Source organism: Pogona vitticeps, chromosome 1 (assembly GCF_051106095.1).
Source record: "Pogona vitticeps strain Pit_001003342236 chromosome 1, PviZW2.1, whole genome shotgun sequence".
In the NCBI taxonomy this organism is placed as follows: domain Eukaryota; kingdom Metazoa; phylum Chordata; class Lepidosauria; order Squamata; family Agamidae; genus Pogona; species Pogona vitticeps.
In genome coordinates, this window is record NC_135783.1 from 116,153,386 (window position 1) to 116,162,052 (window position 8,667).

General features: G+C 46.1%; 1 long non-coding RNA gene across 1 annotated transcript; it reads right to left on the reverse strand.

Annotated features, from left to right (window-relative positions):
- Positions 1 to 819: 819 nt before the first annotated feature.
- On the reverse strand, positions 820 to 8,235 carry LOC140707301 (uncharacterized). The gene is made up of 6 exons (XR_013542032.1): positions 6,835 to 8,235; positions 6,116 to 6,163; positions 4,561 to 4,668; positions 3,213 to 3,339; positions 2,761 to 2,809; positions 820 to 1,999 (listed from the first exon to the last, which is right to left on the reverse strand). It is a non-coding gene; the product is annotated as an uncharacterized LOC140707301 (long non-coding RNA).
- Positions 8,236 to 8,667: the final 432 nt, after the last annotated feature.

Genomic DNA, 8,667 nt, shown 5'->3' on the forward strand with positions numbered 1-8,667 from the left:
GGATAGCCCAGCTGCGGCCCTATCTCGAGGTGGGGGCGCTCACTACGTTGGTGCATGCGCTCGTAATCTCAAGATTAGACCACTGTAATGCGCTCTACGTGGGGCTGCCTTTGAGGCTGCTGCGGAAATTACAGGTGGTGCAGAATGCGGCGGCCAGACTACTCAGTGGTGTGAAAAGGTACCAACACATTTCGCCCACTCTGGCCGCATTGCATTGGCTGCCCATCCGTTTCCGCATCGACTTCAAAGTGTTGACGCTTACTTATAAAGCCCTAAACGGCTTGGGGCCTCGATACTTGGCGGAACGCCTATTTCCACCAAGTTCTACCCGTGTCACTCGCGCGAGTCAGGAGGTGAGGCTGAGGAGCCTAACGCCGAGGGAGGCCCGGAAAGAAAATACAAGAAATCGGGCCTTCTCGGCAGTGGCTCCTCGCCTCTGGAATAACCTTCCCCCTGACATTCGCGCGGCTCCCTCACTGGGTACTTTTAAAAAACAACTAAAAACTTTGATGTACCGGCAGGCTTTCCCGTTTATTAACTCCTGATCACCCTTCCCTTCCCTTCCTTTTTCTTCCTTAGTTTTGCCCATCTTGTCGTAACTTTTCCTTTGTATAATTTATTTTAACCGTATTGTTGTTGTTTATTGTTGTAAGCCGCCTAGAGTAATCTTAATTGATTAGATAGGCGGGATATAAATAAAATAAATAAAATAAATAAATATAATAAATTCCAATGAGAGAAAATTCAAAAAATCACCAAAAATTAAGGACGACTCAGAACAACACCAAATTAAGTTTGCACATGTTTCACAAGGTGCACTATGGAATCCAAGCATTTAAAACAGGTTTCAAACATTTTAAGATACTTTTAAATGAGCAAAAAGGGACATCGTTAAGTGAAATTCCCCCATACAGAACATCGTTAAACGATGGGGGAAATTCCTCAAAAAAACCCATCGCTGTGTGAGTTCATCGTTGTATGAAGCGATCGTTGTGCGAGGCACCACTGTACTTCCTGTTTGTTCTTAACTAAATGGCAAAATCTGGCAACATGAAAGAACAAATGCTGATGGCTTTTGCTGCCTGAGGACATCCTTTTATACAGGGATGGCATTAGTGGCTGAAATCCAGCAGTAAGATACTAATTTAGTTGGCCCATTGAATCAGTAGTGATTTAGTGCAGTGGTCCCCAACATTTTTGACACTGCGGACCGGTTTAGTGTGCATGCAGGGGGGCATCCATCTGTGCATGCAGGGGGGCATGCACGCATCTGTGTATCCGTGGGGGGCATGTGTGTGACCGTGTGTGCATGTGTGTGGGGATGTATGCATCTGTGGGGGGGCGTGTGTGTGGGGAGGGCGTGCATGTGCCTGTGAGTGAGGGAGGTGGGTGGGAGATCTGTCTCTGCGGCCCATTTCTGCCAAGGCCACAGACCTGTTGAGAATTTTTATTATAACGTGTTCTCATAACATCAGCAGAGTAAGGAGATATTGGTTAGCAGAGATACTTACGACACTATGACACTGAGAGAGTAAAACCAACAACTTAGTCTATTTACATATATACATAGAGAATAGATATTCCTCTGGCAGCATAACATAACATGAAGCAACACATCATATAGGAAAAAGTGATCTGACTTCAGCAGATAGACATTCATTTTACACATGACTTATGTACAGTTCTGTGACCAATCAGAAAATACATTACTTCATTTTCTGTTGCACAAAGTTTCATCATGTACAAAGCTGTACAACATTAAGTCTTAATCCTTGATACCACATGTGAATACAATCTATACATGACTCAGGTAAAATCAGCCATTTTACATTTAACTATACATTCATATTTAATATATTTTCATATCAAAATTTCAACAGGACCAGGGGTTGGGGGGGGGCTGATATAGTGTACCATATATTCTTCATCATGGCCTCTGTGAATGCACACAATAGGGTTCAATCTGCGCCTGCGCAGGAATTCTTGGAAGTTTCTAGAGCTTTTGGGAAAAAATTACATAGCTGAGATTACCCCTATAGCGCATGCTCCGCCCGCCTCAGCCCTCAATTCCATTTTACCACCCTGGTGTACAGAACTTCTCGGTTAGAACTCGTTCTCATTTCAAATTTTTGCGATCAACCACGGACTGACTACGTTTACTCTTTCTGGCTTTGTTACCCCTGCGCTAATTTTCCCTTATTTTTCCTTTCCCCCATCAGACTGATTTCCTTGTGGCAAGACCCAGACCGTTGACGTTCCTGCCCGTTCTTTACGGACTGCTTTTTACTGCCTCACACGGACTGTTTTTTGACCGCGCCATTCGCTTAAACTGTTGCATTCTCCTTTTACGGTTTCAGACCTGGACTGTTCACATCAGCTCCTATTCTATGAGTTTATCTTGCCCTACATTTTATGTCCCCATCAGGTCCCTTTAGGTGGTGCGTGACCTGTACTCATAAGCTCCCTTTTTTGGATGGTCACAAGCGGTGCCTATTCTGTTTAGGGAAAGCTCACCGCCCGCAATCTTGTAGACACTATAAGAATCTGACCAAGCCTGCTCTCAGGGCGAGACAGCACTGCCTAAAGTTGTTTCTGTGGGATAAGACTTTGTTGGCAATAAAGCCTACCGACATGGAGACAGCCCTCTACTACTCCCTGCCCAGAGGCTGCCAGGCAGTCACCGACTGACTTACCAGCTCCAAAAACCTTACAAAAACCATCCAAAAAACCCTCAGAGTCGGGGTCGAAACGACAACTTACCTTGACGTCCGTGTCGATGGATCGCTCTGTGGCATCATCAAAGGAGGATCTAAAAAAGAAAAAGGATGCACTAAAAGATAAGGCTAAGCAGGGACATAAGAAAGATCAATAGAGCGATATCCCTCCAATCCCGACTTCTCCACCTTCTGCTATTTTGGAAGACTCTTCCCAGGACCAGGAGTCATTGTCGGAAGCTGCTCCATCGCTTCCCCCTCGACAAGTACAGCCTCCACCTCAGGCGTTGAGCCACTCGCCTAGTCCAAGCCAGCTAGAGGATAATGTTTTATCTAGCTCGGCTTCTGCCCATCAAAGCCCTGTTTACATTGGGCGGGCATCGATGGCACATCCATCTCCATCTATTTCTTCGGGGTCACGGTCTCCAGCCTGAAAGAAAAAGAAACACATTTCCCCGGACCGACGCAAGTCATCCCATTGTGAAGTTGTCATTGTACCTCGATCTTGTCAACGTCGAGCGAAGTCCAAATATGACAACCCACTTGTCATACACCTCGACCGGAGGCAATTTTGACGTCATCGTCGTGATGAAGATTCCGACTCCGACTCATCCTCTGATAGACACTATAGAAAAAGTTAAAAGATCAGATATGTTTACACTGCGACGTCTTCTTCCGCCTCTCCACCTAGACGTCGAGACCGCAGATATCACGACGTCGACAAACATGCCCCTAAACAATTAAAACATTGTGATGTGACCAAAGGTTCCACAATCACTCCTGAACCTTCACAGTCTAAAACACAGCATTCTCCTCATAAAACTAGGACAAAGATAGCAACACCTACACTTCTGCCTTCAGAGCATGAGGACTTTATCACATTTGCTGATTCCGACCAAGATCAGGAACTTCTATCTGAAGCATCACAGGAAACTCAAGTGGATGGAAGGATGCCCGATTCAGATGCCGACAATCCTTACCCATCCTCCCCATCTGAGGATTTTTCTTCTTATGCCAATATGATTTCTCGAATGGCTAAGACCCTAAAGTTGGATGTGGAACAACCCCCCATCTCCTCAGGATGACTTAGTTTTTGGGGACATTAATCAAGAACGTTCCCCACCTCTCAGCCTCGCCTTTATTCCAGCTTTAATGGACTTAGTTAAAGAATCCTGGAAGTCACCATCATCCTCCAAACAGGTCACTAGAAGAGTAGAAAATCACTACCGAACACATTTTCTCAAATTTTCTCAGTAAGCATCCTGCACCTAACTCTATAATAGTACAATCAAACATTTCCAAAACTAGAGGAAAAGCCGAAGTCACTCCAACGAATAGAGAAGATAGGAAGTTGGATGTGTTAGGTCACTGGATGTACTCCTTCGCTACATTCTTACTGTGTGTGTCTAACTATCAGGCAGCAATGGGGGCATACCAACTCCAGCTGGGGGCTAAGGTACTGCCCACGCTAGAGTCAGCCCCAGAAGAGATCAGGACATCCATGTTTAACACCTATTCAGAAACCATGACGGTAGCCAAACATCAAAGGCTCGCGCCTCGTCATGCAGCTGATGTGGCTTCCAAGTCAATGTCAGCAATTGCCTTATGAAGACAAGCCTGGGTAAGATCTTCTGGCATAACAGAAGATGCAAGAACCCACATTGAAGAACTTCCCTTCGATGCCAAAGGTCTGTTTAATGAAAAGACAGATGACACCATGGAGAATTTGCATAAAATAAAGAAAACAGCTAAATGCTATACTATTCAACAACAATCCAAATACCAGAGATACCAATGGCGAAAATCTTATACTCAACAACAATATCAGACAACGTCACAACCTTACCATTCCTTTAAGAAACAAAACCAAGGCAGATCTTCTCAGGGCTCTTCTACCTCTACCCCATTCAGATCCCAGACATCTTCATGAAGACGAAAATCCTTTTGTCCTTCCCTGAAAAAGACAAAACAGTATCTTTGACTTCAATCCAACATACTTCAGAGAACCTCTTCTAACCACTCATCTATCTCCTTTCATCCAAAATTGGTTACAAATCACAAAGGACGCCTGGGTGCTGAGCATCATTCAATTTGGTTATCGCCTAGAATTTGCAAACCTTCCCCATTGGGACTTCTAAAATTCACACCGTTCTCATCAACCCTAGACAAGGAGATTACAACATTACAGTGGAGTCTCAACTTACGAACGGCTCCACTTATGTACTTTTCGACTTCTCCAGCCGCAAAATTTTACTTCGACTTGCGGCTGGAGAATCGACCTATGGACCAGAAGGGGGAGGCGGGGAAAGGGCCAATTCAAATTTGGTGCTTTCCCCACCTCCCCCTTCCAGTCCGCAAGCCATAGCTCGTGCCTCCAGATGCCTTGCAGGGCTTCTCTGCCACCATGGGAGGCATCTCGGAGGTCCCCCACACCGCTGATAGTGCTTCGGAGCCACTATCGGCGGCGGCGGGACCGCCAAGATGCCTCCTATGGCGGCAAAGAAGCCCTGCAAGACATCCGGAGGTCCCCTGCTGCCGTCGAATTTCCCGCATTTTCTCCCTGCCTTCTTGCCTTTGGAGATTTCTGCCAGACATCGGAGGAAGCCATTTGAGAGCTCGGAAGGCAAGAAGGCAGGGAGAAAGGGCGGAAATATCCCATGCCTGGGATAGCTGGGCGCGGCGTGGCTACCGGCAGTGGCGGCAGGGTGGGGGACCTCCGGATGCCTTCCAGATGGATAAGCAATGGAAGGCATCCAGACACCCCCTACCCTGCAGCCGCCGCCGCTTGGAGCCGTGCTGCGCCGGGCAACCCCAGCCATGCTCGGACTCCCGGGAGTCCAACCATGGCTGGGATAGCCGGGCGTGGCTCGGATCCCAGCGGCGGCAGCAGGGTACCTCCAAAGGCCTTCCCCGCCACCATGGGAGGCCTCTTGGATGTCCCCCCCCACTGCCGATAGTGGCTCTGAAGCACTATCAGCGGTGGCGGGGGAACCTCCGAAAGGCCTCTGGCAGCTGCACCGAAGCCCTTGGAGTCCTCCAACAGCAGCGATGGCGGCGGCGGGGGACCCCTTGAAGACTTTGAAAAGGTAAGGTGATTTTTAAAATATTTATTTTTAAATTTTTTTGTGTGGGGGGGTTTCATGGGCCAGATACGGATTAATAGGTTTTCAGTGCATTCCTATGGGGAATGCATTTTCGACCTACAGACTTTTTGACCTACGGACTCCGTTCCAACATGGATTAATTCTGTAGGTCAAGACCCCACTGTACTTCAAAAACATGCAATCCAGCACATGCCAAAACAAAATATCACACATGGATTCTACTCCCAATACTTTGCAGTACTGAAAAAGAATGAGGGAATCAGACCCATTCTGGACCTTCAGGAATTAAATACCTACCTGCTCCCCCGTCGGTTCCACATGGTCACACTAGAATCCATCATGCACCTGTTAAAACAAAATGATTGGTTTGTCATCATAGATTTGCAAGATGCATATTTTCATATATCCATTAATCCACATCATCAAAAATACCTACATTTTATCTTCACAAATACTGCTTATCAATTTTCCGCACTTCCCTTCAGTCTCTCCACCACCCTTTGCACATTTACAAAATGTATGGCACCCATAGCAGCATATCTCCGTCTCAACAAAATAACAATTCATCCGTACATAGATGATTGGTTAGTAGTAGCAGACTCTTATCAAAAAGCCATTCGGGACACAGAATTCATTCTCGACACCCTACAGTGACTTGGTCTGAAAGTCAACACAAAGAAATCCCATCTCACCCCTTCTCAAATTGTACATTACATTGGCGTGAAAATCGATTCCATAAATGCTCACATTTTTCTTCCACCAGTACGCATTCAGAAAATTATCACAGCAATCAAACAGTTTCATCCTCACTCCAGTGTCTCGCCACATCACACTCAACACCTGTTAGGCCTGATGGCATCAACAACATCTGCCGTACCACATGCATGGCTCAAAATGCGTTCATTTCAAGCTTGGTTCTTAGCGCAGTTCAATCCCATGTCAGACAGCCAAAACAAACGACTTCGTGTCACTCCAGAACTCGCAAACAACTCAAATGGTGGACTTTCATTCCAAACCTGACGATGGGTCGTCCATTCCGTCCATTCCAGCTATCCATCCAAGTAACAACGGATGCCAGCCTCACAGGCTGGGAAGCGCATTGTGCCCATCACAAGATTCATGCACTGTGGACAAGACGAGAAAGGGGTCTGCACATAAATCATCTAAAACTACTGGTGGTAATAAAGGCCTTCTATGTCTTTCTCTCTCTTCTTGCTGGTCGTGCAGTGCAAGTAGCATCTGACAATACAATGGTATTTTATATCAACCTGCAAGGGGGCACGAAATCGATGTTCCTACTCTATCTCGCAGTTGACCTCTGGGAGTGGTTTTACAACCATCACGTATTCCCAGTGGCAATCCATGTCTCTACAACAGACAACGAAATGGCGGACACATTAAGCCGCATGACAGCACAAAACCACGAGTGGGAGCTCGACACACCCACATTCCACTCCATCTGTCAGAAGTGGGGTTATCCATTAATTGATATATTTGCAACCCATCAGAACAAGAAATGCACCATGTTCTGTTCTCGTGCAGGCAGGACTCACAACTCTCTGGGAGATGCCTTCATGACCCCATGGGGTAAGGACTTACTATACCTATTTCCACCCTTTCCTCTGATACAAAAGACTCTCATCAAAATTCGTCAGACAAGAGCCAATGTAATCTTAGTGGCTCCATGCTGGCCACGTCAGCCATGGTTCACAGCACTACTACAGATGACGTCAGAGTCAATTACATTACCTCCATTGCTGCATCTACTTACTCAGAATGCAGGCAACATTTATCACCCAGATGTCCAGTCTTTGCATCTGACAGCCTGGAGAATTCTCCCCTGATTCAGGAAGTACTGAATAATGCAAGAAAGCCGTCCACAAATTTGTTGTACTCATATAAATGGAAAAGCTTCCTGAAGTTCATACAATCTAATAATCTGCAGTCAGTGCCTGTTTCCCTTTCTACTCTTCTCACTTATTTGCAACACCTACTTGATCTTGGCTTGGCTGTATCAACTCTAAAGGTCTATGCTTCAGCAATTGTCTCCTTTCAACCATGTCAATCGGAGTCAGCACACCTTTTTTCTCATCCGACCCCTAAAGCATTTCTAAAGGGATTAAATAACCTTTGCCCACCTGTTCGAGCACCGGTGCTTCAATGGTCTCTACAACTAATTTTTCACTGTCTCACAAGACAACCCTTTGAGCCTATGGCAACATCAGACCTTAAGCTGCTTTCATTTAAGACTCTATTTTTGGTAATGATAACATCAGCAAAGAGGGCTAGTGAACTTGCGGCCTTGAGGGCAGACACATCTTATCTATAATTTTTCTGTGATAAAGTGATCCTTTATCCAGATGTGTCATTCCTTCCGAAGGTGGTCTCTGATTTCCATATGAATCAACCGTCAATCCTACCCACGTTGTTTCCTACTCCTTCTTCGGATATGGAAAATATGCTCCACTCCTTGGACATATGTAGAGCTCTAGCATGCTACATGTCAAGGACCAAGGATTTTCAATCCTCTCCCAGACTTTTCTTGTGCTTTTATGGGCCTCACAAGGGATCCCCGGCATCCTCCTCCACAATCTACAGATGGCTCATTTCAGCTGTTGCTCTGGCTTATGAACTTACAGACTCTGCCCCTCCAGAAGGCTTAAAGGCCCACTCAACTAGGGCTATTGCCACCTCTACAGCTCTCCTGCAAGGTGTGGACATTCCTGACATATGTAGAGCAGCTACCTGGTCAACAGCGTCCACATTTGTGACGCATTATAGACTAGACTTACGGGCTAAAAACAAGGCTAAATTTGGGAGAGCAGTATTAACAGCTATCCTGGAGTGAC